The sequence below is a fragment of the Marmota marmota genome, unplaced genomic scaffold (genome assembly GCF_001458135.2).
Source record: "Marmota marmota marmota unplaced genomic scaffold, marMar, whole genome shotgun sequence".
Taxonomy (NCBI): Eukaryota; Metazoa; Chordata; class Mammalia; order Rodentia; family Sciuridae; genus Marmota; species Marmota marmota.
In genome coordinates, this window is record NW_025999924.1 from 10537386 (window position 1) to 10551031 (window position 13646).

Below are 13646 nucleotides of genomic sequence, written 5' to 3' on the forward strand. Positions count from 1 at the left end.
CCATATACTTGTTAGCTCAAAAAAAAAAATGCAACAATGAGCTATGCAAGAATTTCTCTCAGGTAAATATCCAGGAGTGGAATTTACTACTTCTAGATAAGAGATTGGGTCATAAATTATATATGTACTATTTCATGTAAACCTGAAAAATATTTCTTGTGAAGAATTACATCAGTTTATATGCAAAAATAGTGCATAATAAATTGTCTTTTCCCAAATCCTGGATAATATTGATACTGAATTTCTAATTTTCAAAAGTTGGATGCTTATAGATATCTATTTGTAGTTTTAATTTACATTTATTTGGCTTGATGTGAAATTAATATTCTTTTCATGTATTTGTGAGCCATTTGAATTTTTTCTTTCCTCTGATAATTCTTCTTCTCGTTTTTATGTTTTGTTTAATCTTATCATTTTACAAGAGCTATATGTAGGTATTAAGTCTTGTTTTCTCACAGCCTGTTAGTCAAATATTCAATGCTGCCTTTTTTACAGCAAATGTTTTATTAAATAGTAGTACACTCAAAATTAATGATGAAGTATAGTAAACACATAAACCAGGAACACAGTTATTTACTATCATTATCAAGTATAAGGAACTACACATAATTGTGTTGCTATACTTTTATGGGACCAACAACACAGTAGGCTTATTTTTGCCCGCATCACCCCAAATGTGGGAGTAATGCATTGTGATACAACATTGTCCAGTTATTAACAGAAGTCCTTAATTTTGATGTGTTCAGTCTCTTCATTTTTGTTGTATGGTATGTCTCTTGGTGTCTCATTTAAGAAATTCCTCACCACAAAGTTCTATTCTTTATATTTTTACTTATGCACATTTAATTGTTTAATTTACCTTAAATATGCCTTTTTATGTGATTAACAAACTTCTATTTTCAGTACAATGATCTAGCAGTACCCATATCATCATATGTGTAGACCTAGGTAAAATTTTAACAGCACAATAAAATACAAAATAAGCAATTAAAGAATATTTTAGAAACCAAAATAAACTAACATATTAGGATAATTCCAGTATATAAAAGGGGAAAATATAGTTCATAATATTCTGGATAATTAATAGATGACTTCAGTTTTAAGGAGCAAATATCATGTTTTTTCTCCTTTATATCATGCCAGAAAACATCATTGTATCTTAAAGTTTTAGATGAAAAAAAAAGTATGTAAAATGGGGGCAAATTTGAATGCTTCAATCATAAAATTTTTTTGAACTTCTATACTTTATAATGAAGAGATTAGTTTTGTAATTTATTTATTTAGACAATTACTTTGATTCTTCATTTTATTTACTGATTTGGACATAGACTCTAAGGAAGAGAATTTCATATGTCTATTTGGGTAAATTTTCTAATACCTTACACTCATTAATCAAAGTCTAACATTTTACTTCTAACTCAATTCCCCAGGCATATTTTAGCCCTGCTAATGGAGTTATTTACCTACGTAGACTGTCAAAGTCAAAAAGTTCACAAGTCTTAGAAATTTTAAATAATATTATCTAACTTTACAAACTATTAGAAAGTAACTGGGGTAGTTCTGATAATCAGGTTTTTAAAAAGATTTTATCTGAAATATACAGTAATGAGAAAAAAGTATTTTACTACAATTATCTAAATAATTGGCTCCATTTTCTACTTCATTTTGCTAGTTTAGACTTGTCCTAACACAAGAGAATAAATTTATGATAATAGAAAGAATTCTGAGCAAAGAAGCATGATTTAAGAGATTTGAAGGAGTGTCATTAATTGAAATATTGCAATCCCCAAAGAGCTAAATCTTTTCAGAATTTGTATCTTTTTTCTTCTAAGACATAAGTATAATAAGTTTGTTTCATTGCTCCAGGTAAGAGAAAAATCCTTCCAAGTTTAAAAGTAAACTCTATTCAGTAGTTCATGAAATGGGAATTATCAAATAATAAATGAATTTCCTTCCAGGGGCAGTATTAGAAAAGTTGTAATATAAAATTCAACAGAAGCACAAATAATTCACTTTCTTTAACCTGGTGTTTAGTAGATGATTAGTAACAATTTAATTCTCCTATGTAGTCCTTTCTTAAAAGTATGTTTTGTTATAATTTCATATTAATAGTTCTATGGTGATAAAATTGAATAACTTCAATTTTAAAAGAAGTATTTTGAAGCTCTCACTCCCTATTGTACATAAGTGACCAGTATGTACAACAGGGAGTGAGAGGAGACAGAGGAAAATGTTTTATTGCTCCAGAAGAATCTGTAATCTAATGGTAAGGAAGGAGCAAAGATAGTGGAGAAGATAACTGTCATAGTAGACTAGAACAAGTAAATCAGGGGAGGACAGGAGGAGGGAAGTGAAGGGAAGGTTCTTGGGCAGATCAAGTAAATTATGTCATGTGCCTGTGGGAATATGGCATAATGAATCCCAGTATTATGTATAATTATAATGCACCAATATTTTTTTTAATGTTCAGAGTGAAATTGGCCAACCTAGGAATTGCAGATTGAAACGTTTGAGTAGTTTTATAATCAATAACCCCTGCAACTTCCCAGCTGCAGATATTACAGCTATATGTAGGTATTAAATCTTATCAGGTTTAGGACAAGACTTAGTCAGTGAAAGTAAAAAATTTCACCAAAAAAGATGAAAAGATGTTCTAGTCCTGTCAGCACTTTGAAATGTGAACTTATTTGGAAATACAATAGTTACAGATGTGAATGGTTAGACAATGAAAGAACAAAAGAGGTGTCAGAGGAGGTCACTCTGAATCAGGGCAGGCCTTAAGTCTAATGACTAGGGTTCTCAGCAGAAGAGAGGGAAGACACAGATACCCACAGAGGGAAGAAGGCCACATGACGTCACAAGCAGAGGTGGAGTGATGCAGCTATGAGCCAAAGAACAGCAGAGGTTGCTGGTAACCACCCCCCTGGGAACCAGCAGGAGCAGTTCTTCCCTAGAGCCCTCAGAGTGTGGCCCCACTGAAACCTTGGTTCCAGTCTTCCAGCCTCCAGAACATTGGGAGAATAAATTTCTCTCATTTTAAGCAACACAGATTGTAGTGATTTGTTATGTCAGTGCTTGGAAACTAATATACCCATCATGCTTCAGACATCTACTTTGTTAGTCTGACTTCTGTAAGTAGTTTAGTTTGGAGCTATTATTTAAAGGAGCAAAGAAAGAGTTTAAATTTCTTTATTAAGCACTTATTCTTCCCTCATTCCATAGAACTCTGTTCCCACAATTATTTCTTTCCTTTCTGTCTAAATGGCAATTTTCATATCTTTCTCTGCACTGGCTAATTCACAAGTTACTCCCCTGTATTAAAAATAAATAAATAAGCAACAACAAACAAATAAATAAACCAAACAAAAACCTCCATTCAACCTTCCTGCCATCTCTGACTGTGGTCCTATTTCTCTCATTTGTAAGATTTACATGAAAAACATAGCAACAACAAAATTTACATTTTAGTTCTTCTGTCATTTATTACTCTGGAAAAATTAGTAATTTTAGACAAGGTAATTACTCTTAGAATTGCAATTCTTAGCTGTAAAATGAGGGTGAGACTTAGTTTTCAGTCTCATTAGGAGAATTAAATGTAGCCTATATTTCTTCCAATCTTTCTAATTTGCAAATTCACAGATGAGTGATATTATTCATTTACTAGGTACAGGTCAGTGTAAAATTTCTCCTTAATGCATTTACACTTAATTCATGGTGAAATTTTACTATTTAAATTTAGTGATATGTCTTCCTAAAAGCCAAATGCTCCAGGTTTTAACACAGCAAGATCAACTTTCTCTTAAGGTTTACATTGTCTTTCTTTTTCTTTCTGTCCTTATTTTGTAAGTATGTCTTTGGTCAGATAATGTTGTTTTTAATCAGCTTGAAAAATCACAGACATTTAACTGTAAATTTTATTAAATTTATATTCATGCAGTATTGATATATTTTAGTCTATATTATCATTGTATATTTTTTCTAATTGTTTGATCTGACTTCTGTTTCCTTATTCTTCCTTTTCTACTTATTAGACACATTTTTTATGACTTTCTGTTAACTCATGAGTTACCCATTCTTTTGCTTTTCTTTTGTGAAGATTTTAGAGATTGCAATCATCACTCTGACTTATTATAATCAAATAAATGCTATCACTCATATTTTCATTGCCCTTCTTCACTGGCATTTCTCTTATTGTCATGAAATTTAATTCCATGTGTATTTTGCAAACTATAAAGCATTGTTTTATTGCTTTAAAATCAAAGAGATACAAATAGGAAAAGAAGAGGCCAAATTATCTTTGTTTGCCAAAAATATGATTCTGTATCTAGAAGACTCCAAAAAAAAAAAAAACTCCACCAGAAAACTTCTAGAGCTTATAAATGAGTTTAGCAAAGTAGCATAATACAAGATCAACAACCATAAATCAATAGCTTTCCTATACTCTAACAGTGATTCCATCAAGAAAATAACCAGGAAACCATCCCATTCACAATAACCTCTGAAAATTTTTAGATGTTTGGGAATTAATCTAACCAATGAGGTAAAATACTTCTACAATGAAAATTTTAGAACACTGAAGAAAGAAATTGAAGAAGACCTTACAAGATGGAAAGACATCTCATGTTCTTGGATAAAGAGAAATAATATTGTCAAAATGGCCATACTACCCAAAGCAATATACAGATTCAATGCAATCCCCATCAAAATACCAATGATATTCTTCATAGAATTAGAAAAAACAATTGTTAAATTCACTTGGAAGAATAAGAGAGCCAGAATAGTCAAAGCAATACAAAGCAAAAAAAAGTAAAGCAGGAAGCATCACAATACCTGATCTGAAGTTATACTACAGAGCTTTAGAAACAAAACAAAAAAAAAAGAGCATGATATTGACATTAAAATTGACACAAAAACCAATGGAATAGAATAGAAGCACAGAGAAAAATCCACATACCTATAACCATCTGACACTTGGCAAAGTTGTAAAAAATATAACTTGGAGAAAAGACAACCTTTTTAACAAATGGTGCTGGGAAAACAGAATAGCTATATGTAGGAAAGTGAAATTAAACCCTTATCTCTCACCCTGCAAAAAATACAAATTGAAAAAGATCAAAGACTTAGGAATTAGACCACAAACTTTATAATTGCTAGAAAACATAGGGTCAAACTCCATCACACTAAGTGAAATAAGCCAATCTCCAAAAACCAAAGGCCAAATGTCTCCATGATATGTGGATGCTGACTCACAATCCAAGGGAACTGGGATGGGGGCAGGCAGAGTTCACTAGATAGGACAGGGTGGTGTGGAGGGAAGGAAGGGGAGATGGGAATGGGAAAGACAGTAGAAGGAATAGGATATAACTTTCCTCTCTTTGTATATGAACACACAACCACTGTAAATCCACAACATGTACAACTACAAAAATGGGAAGATACATACATTCCATGTATATATGTTCTGTCAAATTCTACTGTCATATATAATTTAAAAGAACAAATAAAGACATTTTAAAAAAACACCCATCACAAAGATGCTGGCATTGACTTCCTTAACAAGATCCTCAAAGCTCATGAAATAAAACCAACAATCAATAAATGGTGTGCCATCAAAGTAAAAAGTTTCTGCTGAGCAAAGAAAATGATTAAGAGTGTAAAGAGAGAATCTTCAGAATGGGAAAAAAATCTTGGCCAGTTACCTCTTGGACAATCAATAAATGGGAAAAAGAACCAAACAGAAACTTTTTGAAAGAAGAAACACAAATGGTCAACAAAATATTTTTAAAATGTTCAACATCTCTAGCAATAAGGTAATGCAAATCAAAATTATAGTAAGTTTTCATCTCACTCAGGTCAGAATGGCAGTGATCAAGAATATGAAAAATAATAAATTCTGGTGAGGTTGTGGGTAAAAAGGTACACTTGAATATTGTTGGTTGACTGCAAACTTGTATAATCACTTTGGAAAGCAGGAGGGAGAGTCTACAAAAAACATGACCCAGCTATCCCGTTCGTTGGTAATTTCTCAAAAGACATAAAATCAGCATATTGTAGTGATAACAGCCCTTCAATGTTTATAGCAGCACAATTCCCATTAAATAAATTATGGAATCAACTTAGATGTCTGTCAATAGATGAATATATTAAGAATTGTTTCATTCATATATATATATATATATATATNATTTTTTTGGTACTAGGAGTTATTGAACTGGCCCAAGGGCACTCAACAACTGAGCCATATTCCCAGGCCATTTTATTTTTAATTTATTTTGAAACAGGGTCTCACTAAGTTGTTTAGGACATCCCTATATTGCTGAGCTGGCTTTGAACTCATGACCCTCTGCCTTAGCCTTCTGAGTCACAACAATTAAAGGCATGCCTCACTGTTCCTAGCTGGTCACTTAATCTCAATTACTGCATAAAACTTTGTAATTTGGGTATAATGTAATTTAGAATATTTCAATTTTCTCCAACTATGCATAATGTTGGAAAAAATTATAATTCCAATATTCCCTACTAACAAATTTAATGAGTTCACTTATTTAAATAAAAGTTTTAATGAAGACTAATTCGCATACCAAAATATTTATCTCACTAAAATGTACAATTCAGTGATTATCTATAAATTCAGAGTTGGGCAATCACTTTTATCTAATTTCATGGCATTTTAATCACCTATCAAAAATCTTGTATCCATTAGTCATCACTACTCATCACGTACCACAGATCCTGGCAATCCTTAACATTTTTTTCTGTTTCTATAAATTTAACCTCATCAATAGACTCTTATATAATAACAAGGGAAAAATATACCTGAAAATCTGTAAGCCTCTGTCATATTGAAGGAGTCTCTAGAAAAACCAAAGATAAGCAAACAGACAAAAAAAAAAATTAAGACCAGACAAAATTTTTAACTTCTGACATCACAGCTACAGCAAATAGTCAACTCAGTATAACTCCTAGCCAGAAAAATGTAAAATTGTATACTAAAGTCATATCTAACTCACTTCTCTTTAACCAGTACATATTGTGTGGTTTCTACAAAGAAATAATTACCAGATATGTTAGAAAGAAAAAGAAAGGGGAAAAATTACTTTAAAACTACATACTAAGCATCAGAATCAGACTCAGCTATGGCAGAGGCTTTGGAATAATCAGATGTGGGGGATTTAAAAAAAATAAATTAAAAATTATAATGCCAAGGATTTTAGTGGAAAAAACATACAGCATTAAAGAATTAATAGAAAAAAAACTCTTAGAATAAAAAAAAGAAAAGCCCAAAATCAAAAGCACTGCAAGTAAATGAAGAATGTTTAGTAGACTCATCAGTAGACTCAACATAGCCAAGAAAAGAATTAGCAAGATTAAGGATATTTCCATAAATACTGTTAAACTAAGAAAAAAAGTCTAAAATGTCCCAGAACTGTGGAACAAATAATAAGGGTATTAAATATGCATAATAGTATTACAAGAAATAAAAGTAAAAGTATTATAAACATTGAAGATAAAAATGGCTGAAAGTTTTACAAAACTAATAACAGGCATTAAACCACAGATCTCAAACACTCCAATCACACCAACTGAGATATATACCAAAAATTCTATACCTAGGTGCATTGTAATATTTAAATCAGATTGCATAAAATCAAGTCTGAACAAATTTAGGAGGAAGGAAATGATATCAAGTATCTTTTCTGATCACTTAGTATGAAACTGGAAATTAATAGCAGTAAAAATGTTGGAAAATTCACACATATGTAGAAATTAAACAACTATTGGATCAAAGAAAAAAATAAAATGGAAATAAAAATACATATATTAACACAAATAAAATGGAAACACAATATACTAAACTGTATGAGACAGCAAAATCAGTTCCCAGAGGGACTTTATGCCTATAACAAAAAAGAAGAAATATCTCAAGTATGACAATATAACATTATACCTTAAGGAACTAAGAAAAAAGTAAGATAAGCCCAAAGTTAGCAAAAGGGAGGAAATAACAATAATATATAACAATAAATAACCAAAACAAAAATATACGAAATTAAGAATAGAAAATCAATTGAAAAAATCAATAAATCTGAAGTTTTTTTAAAGATAAACAAAATCAACAAACTTAGATTAAGAAATAAAGAGAAGACAATAATAAATAAAACTAAAAAGGAAAGAAATATCACAACTTCTACCATGGAAATTCAAGGATCACTAGAGATTACAATGAATAACTAAACATTAAAGATTAGAATAAGTTTAAAAAATGGATAAATTTTTAGACACATATAACCTTACCAAAATTAAATCAATAACAAACCATTTGTAGCTTAAAGAGACCAATAGAGAATAAGAAGAATGAATCCATAATTAAAGTCTACAATAAAAAGAAAAAAACCTGGAAGCTGAAAATTTTGGGGTGAATTCTACCACACATTTCAAGAATACCATACCTTCTCAAACCCTTCCATAAAAAAAAAGGGAAGGGAGTAATTTTGAATTATTTTTATTAAGCCAGCATGACCTTGAAACCAAACCAGCCAATGACATTACAAGATAAGAATATTTTATTAAAGTCAATATTCCTGTTAAACACAGAAGTAAAACAACTCAATAAAATGTTAGCAACCCTAACTGAATAGCATGTTAAAAGTATCATTTCCTATGATCAAGTGAGATTTATTCCTTAGATGCAAAGATAATTTCAACAAATGTAAATCTAAAAATATGATTCACCAGATTTACAAAATGAAGGGGGGAAAATGTGATCATCTCAATTGACTCAGAAAAGGCATTTGAAAAAATTAAACATTCTTTCTCATCAAAAACTCTCAACAAATTAGGTATAGGACTTTACCTCAACACAATATAGGCCATATATCACAAAATCCACAGATAACATTATACTCAAAAGAAAACTTGAGAACTAATAAACAAATACAGTAAAGTTGAAGATAAAAAGTTAACACACAAAAATTGCTAACATTTCTTTAAACTAAAAATTACATATCCAAAAAGAAATAAAGAAAACAATCCCATTTACCATAGCCACAAGAAAGTAAAATATGAAGGAATAAATTTAATCAAGAAGGTAAAAGATCGGTAGGCTGAAAACTATAAAATACTAGTAAAGTAAATTGAAAAAAACCATAAAAAATATGGAAAGTATCCTTTATTCATGAATAGGAAGAATTAATATTATGAAAATGTCCTTTTTTCCCTAATACAATCTGCAAATTAAATGCAATCCCTATCAAAATTCCAATGTTATTTCACAAAAATGGGATAATCCTAAACTTTATGCAAAACTACAAAATACCAAATAACAAATACAATTGTGAGCAAAAATAGCAATGGTAGAGGCATAACACTATATGACTTGAAACTATTCAACAAAACTAAAATACTTAAAATAACATGATACTGTCATAAAGTGGAACAGTGACCAATTGAACACAATAGAGAATCTGGAAATGAATCCAAACATTTATTTATAATCAGTCGATTTTGAAGCAAATGTTACAGGAATACATAGTGAAGAAAGCACAGTCTTTTCAATGAATAGTGTTGAGACAACTGAATATATATATATATATATATATATATATATATATATATATATATACACACACACACACATATAGTCNATATGGTATATATGCCATATATAGCATATCTCTCATACACACACAATGGAGTTTTACTCATCCATAAAAAAAAAAAGAATGAAATTATGGCATTTGCCAGTAAATGGATGGAAATAGAGAATATCATGCTAAGTGAAATTAGCCAAACTCAGAAACTCAAAGGTCCAATTTTTTCTCATATGCAAAAATTAGAGTATAATAAAACAAAGGGAGAGGGAAGAATAGGATAACAGAAAGAACCCAGCAAATACAAATAGATCAGTGAAGTCTAGTAGAAGTAGAAGTCTAATAGAGTAGAGGAAGAAGAAGGGGTGAGGGAGGGAGGGAAAAGCAGGGGATCATGATCTGAAATCAATTTCCATGCATGCATAGGTTTGTAAGGATAAACCCAATGACTGTATGTAACTATAAAGCTCTAATTTAAAAAATTATTTTAATAACTGGAATTACTTTAATAACTGGAATTTCACACACAAAAAAAATATTCCTTCTACATTCAGACTGTGCATTAAATAAGTAGCCATCATGTAGAAACTTCATTCATTTCCCTTTTAAGGAAAAAAAAACTATATATATATATATATATATATATATACATATATATATATATATATATATATATATTCATTCCAGTGAAAAACAAGCATAGGTATATTTTTATCTATATACCATGTAATGTGTTTCTTTTATTTATCTTTTATAAGCTTTGAAAGATTGTTTTGTTGAATACTTGGTAACAAGGTCAAATACTATTAGTTTTCAGCAAATATTTATAATATTGATAGTTATTGATAAATTATTTTATATGTATAGTACCTAATATTTTTGTCACAATCAGAATTAAATAGAAGTACTACTAAAATTGTTAATTTTACCCCAAATTATGTGTTTACCCCACAGAAATTTAATTTTCCCTGAGACAGAAAAACTTTTCAATCATCAATTGCCACCTACCATATCATCTTGGGAAATTTTAAGGAGTATGCTATTGAGGGGAGTTCTTCATAGTTGTAGCCATCAAATTGAACATAGTAAACATCTACAATTTGATAATCACTGTGTTAGATGAAATGTTAGATGAAAATTTTATAAGTTTAACACATTTCTTTAAGAATTGGTAGCTGAATTAGAAACACAAGATGATAACATAAGAGAATTAAAATAAAATTGATCTTAACAACAGATAAGCTGTAAAATAAAGACAGAAGGATCAATGAATCACACAAATAAATGAATTATATAGATAAACATCACTACTAAGTAGTCATCTTCTAGGTTTTCAGGGAAAGAGTGGCTTTTCAAAGTTTGATAGAAATGGCTCCTAAAAAATATAGAGAGACAGTTTAGTAACAATAAAATGGTGTAGATAAATCTGATATGTGGGAAAGGCTCAAGCTTCTCTGAACATGAGGCAAAACTAGCATGTTTATGTGGACTAGCAAATGTTTAGGGATGTTAGAAATCAAAACATTTTTTAAAAATCAAATTAAGAATGTCATTAATACTACTGAAAATTTATTATTAGTAGAGTGGTATCATTTCTAGAAGAGTTTGTGGCACTTTGAATGTATATGTATATATGGAAAATTTCTGAGTGAGAAAGAAAATGGACAGATTTCAGAAATCTGAAAATTATGCCCATGGCCAAATTCAGCGTGTGATTCAGTTTCATAAATAAAGTTTTACTGGAACCCAGCCACACTCATTTGTTTCTCTACCTTCTTGGCTGCTTTTCTGCTACAATGGCAGAGTCAAGTAACTGTTACAAAGACCATATGGACCACAGTGCCTAAAATACTTGCTTTCTGGAATGCTAGAGAAAAAAGTGCTTAAGGACTGTAGTAAAGAAAAATTGTTTGAAATAGTTTGTTGAATAAATGGATGGATGAAGAAAGGAACTTACAGAAAATATATGACAATATGACAAGGTATTACTTACATTCACAGTTACTTGGGGGGAACTCTGTGAGTCCAATTAAACAGGGGTTTTTAGATAATAAGACCAACATTGCAAAATTAGATCACATATTCTTTAATTATTGCTCAGAACAGTTCTGGGTGCTTGGAAAAATTATATAAAAAATGGAACACACAGTTCTTTCCACAGGGGAACTTCATTTCAAATAAGAAACACATAATCAACAAGAACAATGTATAATGAAATTCAGAATATTTGATAGAAGCTCTAAGTGCAATTTTACTTTTATAAAAAGTGTGCTACTAGGACTTACTTAGGTCATCAATAAAACAAATTAAGAAAACCAATTGCTTAAAAATATTTCAACCTCTGCTCCACTATGCGTATCATATGCCCTATAACCTAAAATGCTTACTTGGACCTATTAACATAATGTGAACTGCTTTTAAGCCAAGTAGCAAAGTCTAAATAACTTTTGAGAAAATTGTTCCAGGTGGAATATTTTTTTTCTTAAGTTTGTATCAACATTTCTTAATATTTTACATGTCTGCAAGGTAACAAGACTTCTAGATATGGTAGTGTGCAAGTCTAATCATTTAGTGCTTTGTTTAATGCATCTTTTAATAAGTCCTGCCTCTTCCTGTTCTGGTTTTTGTGAAATCATTATGAGGAATACATATAATTATTATTGTTGTTCAGAATTTTTCATAAATTTTCAGCTTTTTTCTATTTTTTTCAAATAAATTTTGCCTTACCACCATATATCTTGCAATTGGTTACTAAAGAGGCACCTAAAAGGGCATTTTTTTAAATTGTTGAATGGACTTCATGGAATTTTGTAAATGTTACCTCTGAAATGATTGTATAATTAAGTTTCAAAGGTGTGCTATAAATTACCTTGCCTCACCATGTAATGCGTTGCTAAACTTCTCATCCCAAATGGATTTTGCACAAGGCAAACTCAGAAGTCACATATGTCATTATGTTCCTTTGCTTGAACATTCTATCAGTATTGGAGGAAAAAAAAAACACTGAATTTGTTAAGTGGAATAAAAATTGGATAATATATATTAATTCATCAACTATAATTAATCAAATAATTAATTTCTTTTTATCATATTCTATGGATTTCAGGATTAAAAGTAAAAATCTTTTATTAATATGTGTGTTATAATTGTAAATGCAATGCATACTCATTATAGAGAATTTGGAAAATTTTAAAATTTATAATGAAAAATAATAGAACATCATTATTCATAATATTGCCATTCAAAAATAAACACTATTGCCAGGCATGGTGGTGCCTACCTGTAATCCCACCATCTTGGGAGGCTGAAGCAAGAGATTTCAAATTCAAAACCATCCTCAGCAACTTAGTGAGGACCTAAGAAACTTAGTGAGAACCTGTCTCAAAATAAAAAATAAAAACTCAAGTGGTTTAGGGCCCCTAGGTTAAATCCCCAGTGCCAAAACATAATGCAATTGACATTAAGATAAAATCTTTGAATGAACTAATATTTTTATAGTTTTCCTATTTTTTTATTCATAGTACACAAATGGAGCACAATTTCTCATGTAGAGTCACACCATTTGAGTTATCATACATGTACCTAGGGTAATGATGTACATCTTATTCCACCATCTTTCCTCCCCTCATGTCCCCTCGCATCCCCTCTCTCTCCTTTGCCCTATCCAAATCCCCAAAACCAAAGGCCAAATGTTTTCTCTGGTAAGTGATGTTGATCCATAATGGGGGCAGGGAATGTGGGAAGAATGGAGAAAATTTGGATAAGGAAGATAAATTTTTTTATTCAATTTTCTTTTTGAAATATGTAAACTTAAATATAGATGCAGAAATATATACAAATAGAGGAAATGTATTTTATAATTACCTTATGTATCTAATTTTATCTAATTGTTCTTGGGGTTTTTCACTTAACTTGCAATGTGTTTTGGTCACATAACACATAATCTTTTTTTTTTTTTTTTTTTTGGGGTACTATGGAGTTATTGAACTGGCCCAAGGGTCACTTCAACAACTGAGCCATATTCCCTAGGCCATTTTATTTTCAATTTATTTTGAA